The following is an 11,096-nucleotide window of genomic DNA, read 5'->3' as shown; positions in this document are numbered from 1 at the left end:
CCATTTAAATTAGTCATTAGGAGGACCACCTATATTCTGGTTCTCCTCTCCCTTCAGCAAGCTAGTAGGAAAGTCCTACCTCCTTCCCTGGAACTTATGTTTGCATTGTACCTTTTTTTTTTATTATATATATATATATATATATATATATATATATATATATATATTTAATTGGAGTTAGATTTGCCAACATATAGCATAACACCCAGTGCTCATCCCGCCAAGTGCCCCCTCAGTGTTTGTCACCCTGTCACCCCATCCCCCCGCCCATCTCCCCTTCCACTACCCCTTGTTCGTTTCCCACAGTTAGGTGTCTCTCATGTTTTGTCACCCTCACTGATATTTTCACTAATTTTTTCTCCTTTCCCCTTTATTCCCTTTCACTATTTTTTATATTACCTAAATGAATGAGACCATATAATGTTTTTCCTTCTCCGGTTGACTTATTTCACTCAGCATAATACCCTCCAGTTCCTTCCACATCGAAGCAGATGGTGGGTATTTGTCATTTCTAATGGCTGAGGAATATTCCATTGTATACATAGACCACATCTTCTTTATCCTTTTACCTTGATGTGACCAATGACACATGAGTGGAAGGGATCATTCGCATCAGGGTATGCATTGCCTCGTCTTTTTTTTCCTACCTCGGTAAATATGGAAACATTAGTGAGGATGAAGCCTCTATCAACGTGAGTTTGAGATGGGTTGGACCTGAAATGTGAATGAAAAATAACTTATTGTTGTGTTAGGTTTTTTTATTATTATTACTTCCCCCTAACCTAACCCATCCTATGTGGTTCACCATTCCTTCTATAAGTCTAGCTGCTTCTAGGCCGTGAGGTATATGATAAAACCAGTGACATTCACTTGTTGTGAAGTAACTTCCTTTAGAGACGATGCTGTGGCAGTGGATAAGGCATTTGGTAAGTCCATGGATGGTGGTGCTGGTAGAGCATGGTAACCAGGAAGAGCAAACCCAAATTCAGAGTAAGTATCTGTTCCAAGCTGGACAGATCACTGTTCCCTCATGGTGGAATGGGTCCAATGCTTTCAATCCACCACATGGAGTTGTTGGTTGGTCCCTCAAGATACCACATCAGGAGATAAAGGTTGTGTAATTTGCTAGCAAGTAAACCACTCAACAGCGGCAATGGCCAGGCTGACCACTGAGTCTATATCATGGATCCCATACGTAGGCTTGATCATAAATTCCAGGGCTTCTTGGGTGTTTTTAGCCATTGATCACTGGAGGAAAGAAGCTAACAAAGTCCCCCAGGGTGAGTCATCCCATCTGCCTGGTGGCTCAGAGCATCTCCTGCAGTGGGGATCTTTGGGTGGGCTTTCACATGATATGAATATTCTTAGCTTCTGGGCTCATTTCAAAAAGACCAGCCTTTTTTTTAAAAAAAAATATTTATTTATTCATTTTTGAGAGACACACAGAGACAGGCAGAGACACAGGCAGAGGGAGAAGCAGGCTCCCTGTGGGGCACCTGATGTAGGACTCGATCCCAAGACCCCAAGATCATGACCCGAGCTGAAAGCAGATGCTCAACCATTGAGCCACCCAGGTGGCCCATAAAGGACCAGCCTTTGACTCCAAATCTCCTTTGTCTCTCATCCTCCAGTCCTGCTCATTCTGGGTCCTTGACTTTCACGTCATCGTCTGTTCATTAGTACAGCTCCTCACCTCTCACCGTTTCTTCACTGGCAATGTGACAATATGGTGCTGTTGTTGTTATTATTATCCTGATTAAAATTACTTCACACCAAGTGGACAAAATGATTGCTCAAAGTTCTGCCTTTAGAAGGTTTTCCTTCCTCTGCTTTCCTTCGGGGTACCCTGAGTTAGAGCTTAACACACCATCAGTCTGCTGTCACATGGCATCAACACATTTTGCAGAGATAGACAGATAGAGGATATATTCATGATCATTGAACTGAGCTGGTTGAGGTTGTATATCATACATGTAATATGTATCATGCTCCATTTTTCTGTAACAGGTCACAGATGTGGGTCACACCTATCACAGGTGTGGGTTGAAGAAACGGTGGCATTGTGAGGCAAGTAGGAGTGTCAGCTACTAGCTCATGCCAAGTCCCTGTGTCTACCGACCTTGCTTGTACCAGCCTGGACCTTCCACTGACTGCTAGAGCAATGCTGGGTGCACTTGACTCTGTGGCATGTTGGCAGGGTACACTCTGGCTCGTGGCTGGCCACCTAGGTGGCATGGCCACCTCATGCTCACTGACATAATAGAAGCTGTCCCCAAAAGAAGAGCCCTTATGTGCTCAAGGGGATGTGGATAGGTTCCAAAATCCACAGGAGCTCTGCTGTGACGGTGTCCAGTCGAGGCTTGTCACTGGCCCCTCACAGAGCTTCAGAAGGCCTGTCTGTGCTGGATCAAAGAGACACATAGAGGCCTCACAGCTGGTCCCCATGTGCTGTTCCAAGTGTCTGTCTTCTGATAAACTAAAAAGTCTTTAAAGAAAATAAACTAATACCAGTAAAAATAAATTGAAAAGATACAAGTCCTGAAGTTTACAAAATTAATTTTCAAAGCAATGAAAAAAAAATAAACAAACAACTGAAAACGCTTTTAAATTTAGAAAGGCAAGATGAAGTAGCACAGCCTGAGGTTACGAACAACTGCCGTTAAAAAGGATTTAAAGATTGTAAAAATAAAGTTTTAAAGTGATTCAAGAGGAATAAAAGAAAAACAATTTAATAGATAGGTAGATAATAGTAATTCCATAATAGATTATGGAAGAGAGCTGAAAAAATGGAGAGACAGTAATTCAAGGAGATAGCGATCCTAATTCCGACGTTTCTCTAGACGAAGATGAAAAGAATCCTCCAAATGGTCTACACAATCCCTCTGACCTCCAACTTGGTAGGGAGACCAGGCCATGTTCTCAAGATGGCATCAAATCAAATATTGGGCTTCCTGCCTTACCCCAGCAAGGATGTGGAAGCCGGCAGCCTTCATAGCTGAGGTGACTTTGCCCTCCACAGGACTTCGGCACATAACCCCGATACCGCCCGAGAGGTGCAGGTGTCTTGGTCTGGGCATCCTGCCAGGAGTGAGGCAAAGCTGAGTACCCCTGCAGTGCTGTGCCAGGGTGCTGCTGCTGCCCATCCCCAATCTTCAGAGGCCTTGCTTTTTTTCTGTACTAGCATTGGGTGGAGAATTGGCTCTTGGGCCCAAGGGTGACCTGAGAGGCTAAGAAACCTGAGGCCACCGTTCACAGCACCTGGGGTTTCCCTGGCCACTGAACCCTGGTGAGCTGCCTCTCCATTTCAGCTGGTGGTACCCAGGAGGTGATAGCCACAGCCTGAGCTCTCCAAGCCAGCCACTCCGAAACTCATCCCTGCCTGACGTGGCAATGGAAACGCACCTTGCTGCCCCTTGCTGCAGTTCCTTGAGTAAGATGTGGCTTCTGATGCAAGGGGGCAGTTGCCAGAGAAGAGCCAGGGGCCTGGGGCCCAGACAGCGTCTGCGACACGGTGTCCCAACCTGGAGATAGAGATGACATTTAATACATATGGCGGTAGAACCAGAGAAAAAGCAATAGGTGTGAGTTCATAAAAATGTAAAGCCACAAAAATATAAGGAAAACGGTGAATACTTTAAAAATGTGCAATTAGTGAAAGCCACTCAATTAAGCGAAGAACTCTTTAAAACAGAACAATAAAATAGCACAGCTGGCAAGACAGACTTTCAGACTGTGCCGAGTTCAAAATCCAATATGTGTCCACTTAGCAGCTGTGCAACTCAGGGCAATTACAAAACCTCCTGAGCCTCCGTCGCCCTGTCTCCAAAATGAAGAGCCTGCGTCTTTGCTGGGAGCACGTGATGCGATGGGTGCTGGGCACGGAGCCCTGTCTCTGTCCTGGAAGAGCCCTTGTGTCTGTTACTGTTGGGCTTTTTTTTTTTTGCAGCTATTTAGGTTGAATTCAATTTGTTTAAAATTTTAACTTCTCTGACAATTTAAAAATCAAAACAACGCAACATAAATTCTCATATATGAAACGAGCGAAGATTTGATAAAATCAACATAGTCCCTAGCAGACAGACGGAGCATTTCAAAAGCGCATCAGTAGGAGGGGAAATTGGTGTCACTTCTCTGGCGGGCAGTTTGGTGATGCGCACCCGGACACAAGAACCAGGGCTGTCCTGCCCACATATTCCATTTCTTACTATTTATTCTGCAGCAACAAAAAGAGAACTGTGTGCAGATCTATGCACGAGGTTACTTGTCGCCGTGTTATTTATGATAGTGAGAAGACGGAACGATGTGGGTGGTTAAAAAATGAGCTGGTGTAATCATGGGTCATGCATTGGCGTGAAAGATGACGAGTGCGTGAAAATAATACCGCAGAATCATGATCCGTTAAGGAGGAACACCAGTGGGATCTGTTTAGCCCGCAACAATTAACGTTCTTTCCCCTGGACTCTCTTTCCTCCTTCACCCTTTGCTTGCAGAAGCAGCTCCCCTCTCTCCTGTTCCCTGTGAAGCCCCCTCAAGCTCCCACCTCCAGCTCTATCCTTACCTGCCGAGCTCCCCAGAGCCGGCCTTGCTTCCCTTCGCTCTCCACACGTCTCTGTGGGCAAGAGCATTTGCACCCAAGGCCCCAACCCTGCCCAGATTCTCCTGAATCTGTCACCCAACGGCCTCCCCGCTCCTGCTTCACCTGTGTGGCCAACCGCTGGCTTATCAGCTTACGCACCGTAAGAACCTCAAAACCGGGGCTGGTCATTCTCCTGACCTTTCCATACCTCACCGCGTGAGCCCCGCCTCAAGGAGTTGCTCCACCCTGTGCCCCGTTCCATTACCCAGACCTGGAAGGCTCCAGAGGCTCACCCTCGTCCTCGCCAGGCCCAGCCAGCCAGCCACCTGGTCCTCTCGTTCTGGCCTTGCGTCTCCTCTGTCCCTCCCTGTCGCACAGCCCTAGCGATGGTCTTTGTCATCTCTAGCCAGGCCATTCAAAGCCTCCCTTCCTGCCTCCCTGCTCCCCTTGACGGAAACCCGACAGCTCGTGAGGACCACAAATGGGGACGAGACTGTCCTGCTATGACGAAATGTAATCGTGCCATTGGCCCACTTACAGCTTTAATCGATGTCCCTCCACCTTCACTATATTAACCCTCTTTGGCTAGCAAAGCTCATGTGCCCTGAGTTTCCTCCCTCCAGAGCCTCCCAGCATTGGCTGGCAGCCCGGGTACACACGGACCAGAGACGCCATGTGCTTCACAGCCACACTGAGCCACCGGCCCTGCTGTCCTGTCGCCCCGGTGCCCCTGGGCCGACTCAGAGGCGCTTCTCTCTTCTTTATTCTCACCTCCCCTGGAGGAGATACCTCCTTGTGTTCGTTGGTACAGGTGCCACCGAATGCTACTTAAGAGCAAGGCCAAGGTTTTCTTTTCTTTTTTTTTTTAATATTTTTATTTATTTATTTGACAGAGAGAGAGAGAGAGAGAGAGAGAGAGCAAACACAAAAGTGGGGGGAAGGGGTAGAGGGGGAGGAAGAACCAGGCTCCCCACTGAGCAGGGAGCCTGATGTGGGGCTTGATCCCAGAACCCTGGGATCATGACCTGAGCTGAAGGCAGATGCTTAACCCACTGAGCCACCCAGGTGTCCCAAGGCCAAGATTTTCTATCTTCTTACCCCAGCTGCCTTACAGGGAGCCCGGCTCCCAGGGGCTCCGGGTCGTGGGCACGTCTTTATCACGCCTCTGCACGGAGTGCTGCCGACGCTGTGTGCACATCTGCTTCCCTGACTAGACCAGACAGAGGAAGGCTCGATCGGATCCAGTGCTGTCAACGCCGAGCCAGCAGGGTGACACACACAGCACACGGCTCTGAGAGCCAACACGCACCAAATTAGTTGCTAGACCTTACAACTCACGTGTACCCCACCAGCACACTCTAGCCATGGCTGTGCCTGGATCTGCTCGGACTTTATCATTACCACATGTGATGATGACCAAAGGAGGCCAAGCCCCAAGGCCAGTTTGAGAAGGGGGACGTGGTCTGTAGCTTCATTTCCAGAAATTTCTTCCTACAGGAACTTCGTTTATGAAAATGTCCTCAGCATTTGGCTCACACTGCAGGTGGCCTTCTCTTTCCTCATGGCCCTGAATGCTCAGCACATCCAAGACGCGCTGTTTATTCTTTATGAAAACAGTGTTGCTGAACGGGAGGAAACCTCACACATCATTGGCAACCGTCCTAGTCGGGCACAGGGCAACGACCTCCTGGCCTTACCCCATGTTCTGTCCTTCTGTTGGGGTCACATGCAGTGACGCTGTGTCCAAGGGGACTCCATTTCCAGGCCAAAGCCGCAAAGTTTTGCACAGTCCGTATACACAGACCAGATGCAGCAACATTGAATTTGAACTCCGCGTCTCTGAGCCAGAGATTGCAAACCGGTGGCCCGAGGGCCAGACTTACCTAGAGGACATTTTTTGGCAGCAATGTCTTAAAGTCATCAAAAATGAATGCCTCTAAGAGAGACATTTCCCCCCACCTGCCTCCAGCCCCAGTGGACCCTCCTGTGGCCTTTTGCATCCGTGAACTTGCCCGGCAAAGGGCTGTGGCACATGTCACCAGGCCTAAAGCGAGGAGACTGAGTGAGTGAGCCGGGGCTGAGCCTGCAGGTGGCCTCTGAGACATGGTCACCGTGGCTGCTGGCTGCAAATGCATTTCTTTGGCCCGTTCTTCTGTGCTGACCCTGTACCTCTGTAGTGAGGAAGGTGGGGACCTCGGGGCACGGAGGAGACGCAGCTGCCCAGGGGTAGGTACCCACACCGTCAGGGCGGTTACAAGACAGAGTGGCCTAAGGAGCTCCACGCTGGTACAGCTCCTCTCCGAAAACCAAAAATTAATTTGGGGGTAGGGATGGAGGAGCGACTTCTGCCGAACGAGGGAGTCGGGGTCGCAGGCCCTATATTTGCGCCGACGAGCGCGGGCTGGGGCGGGCAGCTGCGCCTACCGAACTGCACCAGCTATTTTTAGCTCTCCCCCTGCCACGCTGGCAGATGCTCTCCTGCTAAATGGCAGGCAATGGGTTCCATGTGTGCAATCGGGAATGCGGCGCCTGAAATGCTTCCAGAGGCTGAGTGCGCTTCCTTAAAAGGCCTGAGAAAGTCCCACCGATGGCTATGGGGACAGGAGCGTGGACCCGCGCGCAGAGGACGCATTTCCATCCTAGACAGCCCCACGGGGACAACCAGGGAACCCACGCCGAGCTGCGCACAGCGTCCTTTAAGTGAAAATAGATTTTTACTTTGAAACTCAGGCGAAGATTTGAGCCGAAAGATGTGTTGCATTCTGATAGCCTGAGGAAACACAATCCCTGTGTGATTCATTTGTGGCAGAGACTTGAGAGCTGCTCACATAAATCCCCTTCAGACATTTACTTTACAAACCAAAGCTGTTTGGTCTGTTGGTTAGAGCTTGATGCTAAACAGACCGGGTTCTCAGCTCACGCCTTTCCCAGGGCAGTCCCACAGAAGGAAACGGTTTTCCGAATATATTCTAAGAAGAATAGAAAGAATAGAATAGAATAGAATAGAATAGAATAGAATAGAATAGAATAGAATAGAATAGAATAAGGAGCGGTCTAACCCTGGGCCTTCGTTGTGAATAGCGCGTATGCCTAAGGTCCTGTTTCTAGAAATAGTTAATATTTCTTTTTGATATCCTGACGTCATGTCACATCATGAGGAGCCTTAATCCCCTTGGTGAGGTCGGAAATTCGACAAACTCTTTATTGTGTACAAATAAGGCTCTTGCTCCTCTCTTGCTCCACTAGGTACAGAAGAACAAAGATGGAGAAATGCTTGAAGTTTTCTGCACTAAACTCACAATCAACCACTGTTCTGTTTTCCAAAACCTCAAGGGATGCCTGGGTGGCTCCGTGGTTGAGCATCTGCCTTTGGCTCAGGGCGTGACCCCCGGGTCCTGGGATCGAGTCCCACGTCGGGCTTCCCGCAGGGAGCCTGCTTCTCCCTCTGCCTGTGTCTGCCTCTCTCTCTGTATGTGTCTTATGAATAAATATATAAAATATTTTTTTAAAAAAGAAAATATCAAGAGAATTAATTGAGGAGAGTAAATCTTATGCCACTGGATGAACTACACGCAGTTTCTTAAATGGCACGGACCGTCGCGCGCCGGGGATGCGCACACCCCCTGCCCCCCCACGGTAACGGATGCAGCCGTGGATCCAGTTGACCCACATCCTCCTGACCAGGGTCCCGCTGATCTTCAGGATCTTGGGCCCGAAGGGAGAAGGGCTTCTCTGCCCCCCCACCCGTCCTGCCAGTTGGGAAAGGAGAAGGTCCGGGGATGTCTGCTGGGGGCTGTGGGGAGACACCCCCTCACTCCCGACACAGCCACAGAAAGGCCAGGCCTGCCCGTCCCTTAAATAGTGCCGCGACCAAAGGAGAGCATCTCGGTACCAGCCTGAGTGCAGAGCCCCGGACAGTGATGCCAGCACCCAGACCCTCGACGGCATCCTCAGGCCACCTGACAGACCCACTGGTCCCGCAGCCCAGGCTCCAGATTTCCCGTGCCACCGAGGTAAAAAATGTCCCCAGGGTCCAAGCCAATGCGAGACAGGGCTTCAGTTCCCTGCAGCAAGAACATCTAACGACACATCAGCGTCCATGCGGGTCTTCTCTAGACCTCCCTGGCCTGGTCTCAGCAGGATTCAACACAGTTGATCCCTCCGTGTCCTTGAACAGTTTGCTCTCATTCTTCCCATGACCCTTTCCCTCCTGGGTGCCTTCCTATTGCTGCAGATGCTCCTCGTCAGCCTCCTGGGCTGGGTCTGTCCCCTGTGCTCGGCCCCAGCTGTCCCTGTGCCGAGAGACCTCTCCTGACCCCCCTTCCCTTCCTCACCTACGCTCGCAGACCAGGCCATTTATCTGCACTCACAGCTCCAAATATGTCATAATCCCAAGCTGCCACATTTAAACCCCGGGCCCCAGCCCCAGCCTGGAGCTTCAACGACCTTCCCAATACCACCACTTGAAAGGGCAATAGGCTTCCCAAACTGAGATGCACAGGCCAGAGTTCTCGCCGACCTCCGCCCACCCCACTTGTGAAAATAAGCAAATGGCACAGCAAAAATGATATTCCCCTCCCGTTGTAGCTCATCTCCATGAAAGGCATCATCTACTTTTATGCACAGCATCTTTTCTTACCCATGTGTCTAAGTCATGAGGACGTCCTAGTGACTCTGCTCCCCGCAGTGAGTCCAAACCCGTCCTCTCTTCTCCACGTATGTGGCCAACACTTGGGTCAAGCTTCCATCTTCTCTAACCAGGGCTGCAGTGCCTCAAATCACCCCACCGCTGTGCACCACAGCCGTACCAGCCACCCTGCTACTTCTCCAAAGTGCCAGACTCCACATGCCAGACTCCAAAGAGTCTTTGACCCACTTCTTCTCTCAGCCTGGAATCTATTTCCAGGTCCTCCCATAGCTGGCTCCCTCTCACCCTTTTGGGTTTTAGCTCATAAACCAGCTCCTAGAAAGGCTTGTCCCAACCCCTCCAATCCCTGTCCCAGGACCTCCACAGACCCTCTCAGCCCTGGCTGATGCCATCTTATTTATTGTGTGGTCTGATGTTGGCTGCCCGTCTCCACTACCACCTGCACTCAGTGAGGGCAGGGGGTTGTATTGCTTGTCTGTATCCGGATGCCTCGTGTAGCACCTGGCACATGACAGACGCTCAGCAAATGTTTGTTGAGTAAGTGATGGGATGATTCCCTGTGCATCAGTCCAGGCCTTGGGCTGCAAGGGCCAGAAACTTCTCTCCTCACCATGCACAGGAAACTACTTTATTAGAAGGATACTGGGTAGCTAACAGCAACAATGGGAAGACCAGACAACCAGTTTCATTTCCAAAAATGGAACCAGGTCGCTGAGCAACCAGAGCCACAGCCAGAATTCACACCACAAGCACTATGGCTCTTTCTAGAGCCCCTGGACCCCCAGGCACTGGGTGGTCCTTTACCTATGAGACAGTTTGCCGCCCCCCACCTGGGGGAGTGCTGGGCATTCACGGGCTGCTGGGAAGACCTCAGAGTATCTGCCCATGGCTGCTCCCACAAGTGTCTACTGCAGCTCTCTCTGACAACCCTCTCTCATCAACTCGATCTTACGTCTCCACTTCAGTTCCTATGGGTTCTTGTCCAAACGGGCTGGCAGCCAGTGCTGTTTATGCCATCCTCCTCGGCCCACCTGTGAGCTCTCCTGCAGCCAAGGTGGATGGTTCCAGGTGTGCTGACAGCTTCCCACCTCAAGGGCCTACGTCTCTCTGCTTCTAGGCTGAGGACTTTCCTCTACAACAGTGCATGTGGGCCCAACCCCCCAAGGTAGCCCCAACCAAAAGACATGAGAGTCGAGAGAGAAGCACCCCTCCTGCCCTTCCCCATCATACCCTCGCCACCTCCTGGCAGCTCCCCGGGGTGATGACGCTTCAGTTGACCACGGCCACCCCAGCTAGAGTGGGAACGTGCTCAAAGTTAACACACTTTCTGTTGACTTCTCTGGGTCTTTCTCCTCAGTTCCCTCAACTGTGCTTCCCACACATACTTCCCAAACCAGCTGCCTGCAAGCCAGGGGTCAGGGTGTGCTCCTAGAGGTCTGGTTCACAAATGACCAGGAGCAACCTGAACCAGAATGCTCCTACCAAACACAACTGCTCCCATTAAAAATAGAAGTATTCTTTCTCGAATATACCGACTCCACCATCATTTGGTATTGTGCTAACTATTTCTGTTTCTAACATCTCCTGGAAAAGTAGTGCCAGTCCTGGAACCTCAGCATTCTTCTTGAATTCAAACATGCTTGGCGAGCTCCCTCTGCAGATGCCCAAACCCCTTCCACGCGATGACATTTTGCAACCGCGGCCTGAGGGTTTTCACAGACACCTCTGATTTAAGGCAGGAAAATAATATCTATTTTCCAGGTTGAGTATTACTTGGAAGGTGCTCTCGTTATGCACAGAGGCCCTTTCTCCCTTGGCTGTTTCCCATTACCCACCACCAAATGTCTCCGGGCTACAACCGGACTTGAAGTA

At 50.3% G+C, this 11,096-nt stretch overlaps 1 long non-coding RNA gene across 1 annotated transcript; it reads right to left on the bottom strand.

The window, feature by feature from the left end:
• Positions 1-1,691: 1,691 nt before the first annotated feature.
• LOC121498166 lies at positions 1,692-9,350 on the bottom strand. The gene is made up of 3 exons (XR_005989627.1): positions 9,216-9,350; positions 3,403-3,521; positions 1,692-3,078 (listed from the first exon to the last, which is right to left on the bottom strand). It is a non-coding gene; the product is annotated as an uncharacterized LOC121498166 (long non-coding RNA).
• Positions 9,351-11,096: the final 1,746 nt, after the last annotated feature.

Source organism: Vulpes lagopus, chromosome 8 (assembly GCF_018345385.1).
Source record: "Vulpes lagopus strain Blue_001 chromosome 8, ASM1834538v1, whole genome shotgun sequence".
NCBI classification, from domain to species: Eukaryota; Metazoa; Chordata; class Mammalia; order Carnivora; family Canidae; genus Vulpes; species Vulpes lagopus.
Note: the sequence above shows the minus strand (reverse complement) of the source record. Positions and strands in the feature narration are given on the sequence as shown.